The following is a 6,572-nucleotide window of genomic DNA, read 5'->3' as shown; positions in this document are numbered from 1 at the left end:
AGATGTTGCACATGAGAGATTTTAAACAGTAAAAGTAATGTCCTCATTTAAACACTGTTGCAAAACAAGCTGCTGAAGTTGAACTCTTAGCTCGCAAAAAAGGAGCAATAAATTCCATACAGCTTTGAAGCATGAAACATCTGATGCTGCTAAAGATAAAAGCTATATTTTGTCTTTATCATTTGACTTCATAAAAACAATTTCCTTTCCAAAAATGCCAGTACAGGATTTTTATTTCTTATGCCAGATATCATTAAATGTTCTTAGCATCCATAATATCAAACAAAATACTAATAGATTTTATTTATATCATGAAGAGGTGGTAAAAAAGGGACTCAATGGGTTTGTTCTTTATTGTCCTAATATCTAAATTCTATGCCTGAAACTGGAAGTTATACAGAATGTGACAATTTTAGCAGCTAAAACATAAAAAAGTCTTCTTCCAAATTTTGCCTTTTTTGTACTGATTCAGGGAAATTGAAAAAAGTTACAACATTGCTTTGCGAAATAACGGGAAAAAAGAATTTAATAAAGAAAAAAAAATGCTATCGTTAAAACTAGATTTACGCGCAAAAAAATGCTTTTGTTAAAAACAGATAACCCGCTAGGGTTGTAATCGTGGTCACGAAAATGGACATAGTGCGTTAATCGTGGTCATAACATAACATACCTCTCGTAATTGATAAAATTATACTATTTACTCCAGATGTAAATTGCTTTAATTTATGAGGAACTAGTTACAGCTAGGAGTTTATTCTAACTAGAAAAAATTTTAGTTAGAATAATTACTTGATAATAATTATATGACAATATTTTTTTGTTTTGATAATTTTAAATTAATATAAAGTTTTTGTTTTAGATCAACGTATGATGCTTTTTTTTTTTCATTACATAAAAAAAAATTTAAAAATTTATGTATTGCAAACGTAAGTTAACTTATATCGTAAGTAACTTATATCGTAAGTAAATTATTACTTTTATATGTAATCATTTACTTTTAATTTAAAGTAGTTTTCAGCTAGGCTTTATATTCTATATTTAAAACAAAAAAAAAATCAAAAAGACGTAATATTTTTAATCTCATATTATGTACTTAAAAAAAGTGAAATAAGTTTATTATTTCTATTTTTCTAGGACAATTAAAAAAAAGAAAAAATGAATTCATCACTACTAATTTCTGATTCTATTTTCATTGATGTTTCTGAATCAAAGTTTAAGTTTAATAATGAATTATCTTCTTGTGAGTTTTCTGATGACAATGCTCAAAAAATGGACACAACATTATCTGATGTTGATGATTTGCATTCAAAAAGCTTAAATAGTAGTCAAAGTCAATTTGAAACTAAGAAATCTGCTCCAATTAATATGACAAGAGAAGAAGCAATGAAACTAGTAAATATTGCAGCAACTTTGTTACAGGCTAATATTAAGAGGTATTTACATCAAAAAAAATATAAAGAATATCTACTAAAGCACAAATCTGCAATAAAGATACAAGCAGTGTGGAGGGGATACTCAGATAGAAATCTTAACAAAACTGTAATTGAAAAATTTAAATTTGAGCTTTCTATTAAAGTTCTCCAGCAGCGTTTAAATTACCAAGATATTATGTATCAAAAATCAATCCAAGCTATTTTTACAAGTCAAGAAAATTTAACTGCTGCTATTTATGCATTAACTTGTCAAGTCGAAAGTTTAAAAAAACTTTCATTTCAACCTGATACGCAACCAAATTCTTATATAGAGATTTTTCCTTGTAGTGTCGAAAAATATAACTCCATAGTGCAATTAGATTCCAAGAGTCTTCATGAGCATCAAAGCATAGAAAGTATTCAATCTATCTCAAAAGATAATGATACTGATGATTTCTCCTCAGTTAGCTTTTTGAAAAAATCAAACGATAATATTACATCTGAATCAGTATTTCAAGAAGTTGAAGTTCATAGTTTAAATAATATTTTAAATAATGAGAATTTGAACAATCTTGAGTCACAACAACAAGAAAGAAAGTAGATTTACTTTTTTTAAATGTTAAAGAAAGATCAAAACATTTTGTTAAAATGGAGTAATTTTATTTTTAGTAGTTGATATCGTTTTTAGGTTTTTTTGTTAATAAAATATATATATATATATATATATATATATATATATATATATATATATATATATATATATATATATACATTTTATATATTTATAAATAATACACTCTTGCTTAGTCATTTTTATTCTTTCCATTGTCAGGTCAGTTTTAGGTTTTTTAGGTAGATAGACAAAGGACGAGCTCTGAACCAATCTTTGATATACAATCGTAAAGTGAACAAGGAAATGTCCCTTTTCTTATCTCTTGGTCAATTTGAATTGTTGTCTAAATAACCACAATTGATTGAATATATGGTCTTGGCCATCCATCAAGCCCTGTGTAATCCAACTGTAGCCTTAAAGCCTTAAATCCCTTCGGTAAACTGAACCAAAAACACTATTGTTAACTCCAGCAACCCTCAATAATCATTGCCAGGTTGATACTGTTCTAGATGATTTTTACAAAATCTAATAATAATATCTTTGATGTCTGTAACAAGTACTGCCTGTTCAGTAGAATAAATGGTTTGAAAATCTTTTAAATCAATGCTGCTCTAATTCTTCTGGAATCATTTAAATAACAAAATATCAGGGCTACTGGATGGACCAAGAGATTTGGTAACTACAGTTTCCAACATTGAATGGATGTGGTGCCTGCAGGCCAGCCACAACATATATTTTTCCATTTTTTGTTCAAGGATGATGCATGTACCATTACAAGGTCCAGTATTAACTGATGTTGTGTCAAAACTCAAACATTTCACTTAGTCACATATTCCCCATGCCAAGCAGGCATCCTATACTGCAGTTGCTTCTGTTAATCTTGTTCCAGTTTGCAGTTTTGGCACTCCAAGAATTTCAGCACCAGACACAAGGATTGGCAAACAATCAACGGTCTCTTTGCCATCAATATCTTCCAGCATTTTCCCATCTCAATGAATGGTCAGAGGAGTCTGTGGATTAAACTCTTTTTTTAAATTCTCTGCAATATCTTTGCTGTGCTTCATCTACAGTTGTTAAATTGAGTGAGGATTGATATTGTAGTCAGCAGGATTATGACCAAGAATTTGTAAAGTTGGTGTTAAGACAAGAGCTGCATTTCTGTCACTCACTTTTGCCATGTCCAGACTTGACTTGCAGCTAATTTTTTATTTATTATCAATTTTCTACTTCATTTTAGATTCTTGGGATTTAATTGCTCTGCAACAACAGCACCCAAATTATTGTCATCCTGACTAACTTCTGAAGATGAAAATAAAAATTAAGCACTGTCTTTTCCTATTGAGTTCTTTTTGCTTCTTCTTCTAACATCTTTTCGTTCTCTAAATATTTTTATAACTTTTTTAAAGCATTTTCTTACTTTTTTGCTAGTTGTTTGTCCACATCTCCTATTTTAACATGGCGACCCTTTTCACACTGAGCTGATAGAAATTCCGGCATCAGCATGACCAATATCAAAGAGATCTTCAAAAGATAAACTCCAACTTTCTTCTTTTAACTTCAGTTTATCAGACAGTTTTGCTTTATTTTCTTTGTTTTGTTTTTCAATCTCGAAAAAAATCCTTGGTTGTAATGTGAGCTTTTACCTATATTTCCATAATATCTTTTAAAGTTGAGCTCCAAACCTCTCTGATAGTCTGCTTTCATTCAGTTTGTAATGGAAAAATAATGACATGATGTCTTTTGTTGATGGAAGTTTTGTCTGCCTCAAAGATGACAACATCTGACCAACAAGTCATACCTGTGTATTTTTCGTAGTTATAGCTTTCAAATGTTCAGAGACCATATTCAATAACTGTTATATATATATAGTTCAATAATAATTGTATACATATATATGTTCATATTAAAAAGCCTGGCCAGCAGCAGGCTTTTCACTATGGCATTAGACTTCTTATCTAAATACACGTCTTTAGTCTGACTGGGGTTGGCATGAGCAGGTGCCAAGTATGTGTAGGAGGGGATGAGATGAGGTGCCTTAAAGTTTTTTTGACCAAAAAAAAGGTTTCCTAACTTGCCAACTAGAGCTAATTAATCCAAGTCCCATTAAGCTGATTGAATCTATAAAAAGATCCTAATTTGTCAACTGAAAGTATAAAAAGGTGTGTATGTATATATATATATATATATATATATATATATATATATATATATATAACAAAAAATGGAAAAAAAAGCAAAATTAGTATTTAAAGTATCCTCCTTTGTTTTTATAGCAAAGATAAACTCCTTTATGCATCGATTCAACTAGTTTCATGCACATCACGCGAGGTACCTTCAGCCATTACTCATTCAAAAGTTGCTTCAAATGCTGAGTTGATTGAATTTCATGGTATGTCAGTTGATTGTTGATCCAAGACCAAATATTTTCAATTGGGTTGAGATCTGGTGATCTAGGGCACCAGGGCATCACATTGAACTTTTTTTTCAAAAAAATGTTCTCTGATTGAGTGAGCTGTGTGAGCTGAAGTCCTGTTGAAAGATGAATTGCTTGCTTCTACCATACAGGTGTCTGATTGATGGAACTAAACACGTTTCCAATGTGTTCTTGCAGGTGTATTAATTAATTCGGCCTTTGCACAGCTCACAGAAGCCTATACCTTTGTGAGAAAAACATCCCCAGATGTCAAACGAACCTCCACTGCCTTGTCGGCGATGTTGCAAAAACCTGTCTGAATATTTCTCAGTTGCAAATCTTTTGACATAGATTCTTCCCTTGGTTTACGACTTGAAAATTTGCTTCATCACTCCAAATAATTTTTGCCCACTGTTCTACAGACCAGTCCAGCCTTTCTTTGGACCACACTCGTTGTTTACATTTATCTGTGATTGATAGAATAGGTTTTCTAGCAGCTATGTACATTCCAATACCTTTGTCCAACAATGTTCGTCTCACGAGCTCTCTGCTAACTTTTGGATTATTTTTTGATTTGTTGAAGATTTGTGCTAGCTTGTTGTAGCTGAGTGTGGGGTTTTCTCTGCTCATTCTGAATATACCACTTTAGTTGCTGAGTTTGGATGGTCTCTCAGTATGCGGCATGTCGAAGATGTCATTGGTAAGTTCCCAGGTTTTGATGGTTTTTCGAACGCAATATTCAGAAACATGAAGTATTTTGCCTATTTGAACATTGGTGTGATTTTTTATCTTCGACATACCAATAACTTGCCACTTGATCTCACTAGAAACTGATTTTTGACCCATTTGCACGCAATTGAAATTAATTTGAAATTTACAATATTTCAAGTTGATTTTTAATGAATTAAAAGCTGCCTGATGATGTTGTGATGAATTTTTTGATTGTAAACTACTCATTTTAACTTTTATTTAAAAAAAAAAAATTTTTTTGCACTGGATTTATCGATTAATTAGGAAATAATTGATCCTAAATAAAATTGTTTAAATGAAATTTCTGAGTAAACAGTGATGAGTTGAAACCTACTTTTTTTTATTCTATTAACAAATGACCTATTTACCAAATTGGAAAAAAAAATTATTTTGATATCTATTTCCGTTAGATTTTTATTCAAGAAAAACTGAAGATTAGATATTAAAATTCTGTAATAGTTTAAACTTAGTTTAAACTGTATATATATATATATATATATATATATATATATATATATATATATATATATATATATATATATATATATATATATATATATATATATATATATATATATATATATATATATATATATATATGTATATATATATATATATATATATATATATATATATATATATATATATATATATATATATATATATATATATATATATAGTTTGTTGCATTTGGGAAGCATGGAGGGAAAAAAGTGATTCTTACACCAACACATACATCACTTTTAATTACTTTTGACTTTCGTCCAACATTTGCGTGTTGGACGAAAGTCAAAACCAATAATTTAATTACAAATTAATGGTTTTTTTAAAAAACCACAAAAACGCAAATTTAATTGACCAGAATGTTTTTAAAAACGTTCTGAATGTTTTTAAAACATTCTGAATGTTTTAAAAACAAGGGAGTGCTGCTACATCGACTGAGGGTTTGGTTTGGGCAGGCAGTCTATCAATTAATAAAAAAAAAATTCCGGTCTTGCATTTTAATTTTTACTTTTTGTCAACAAAATATGGAAAAATCTTTCGGACAACATATAAAAATTCTATATATGTATATATGTATATATATATATATATATATATATATATATATATATATATATATGTGACTAAGTGACTAAATGTTTGTGTGTGTGTAGGTGACACATTTTTATTTGTGATTATTGTTGAAAATTTTTTATTTGTTTATTTTTTGTTATTTTTTAATGAAATATTTATATTACTTTTATTTATATGGTTATTGATATTAAGATTATTATATTTATTAAATCATTGTTACTTTTTTTTGCAGCAGTTGTTTTAGTTACATGGTAGGTTGTTACGTTTTGTCAGTACATAACTGTTTGTAACTTTCTGTCTGTGCATT

Source organism: Hydra vulgaris, chromosome 11, assembly GCF_038396675.1.
Source record: "Hydra vulgaris chromosome 11, alternate assembly HydraT2T_AEP".
NCBI classification, from domain to species: Eukaryota; Metazoa; Cnidaria; class Hydrozoa; order Anthoathecata; family Hydridae; genus Hydra; species Hydra vulgaris.
The sequence above is the reverse complement of the archived record's forward strand: the minus strand, read 5'-3'. Positions refer to the sequence as shown.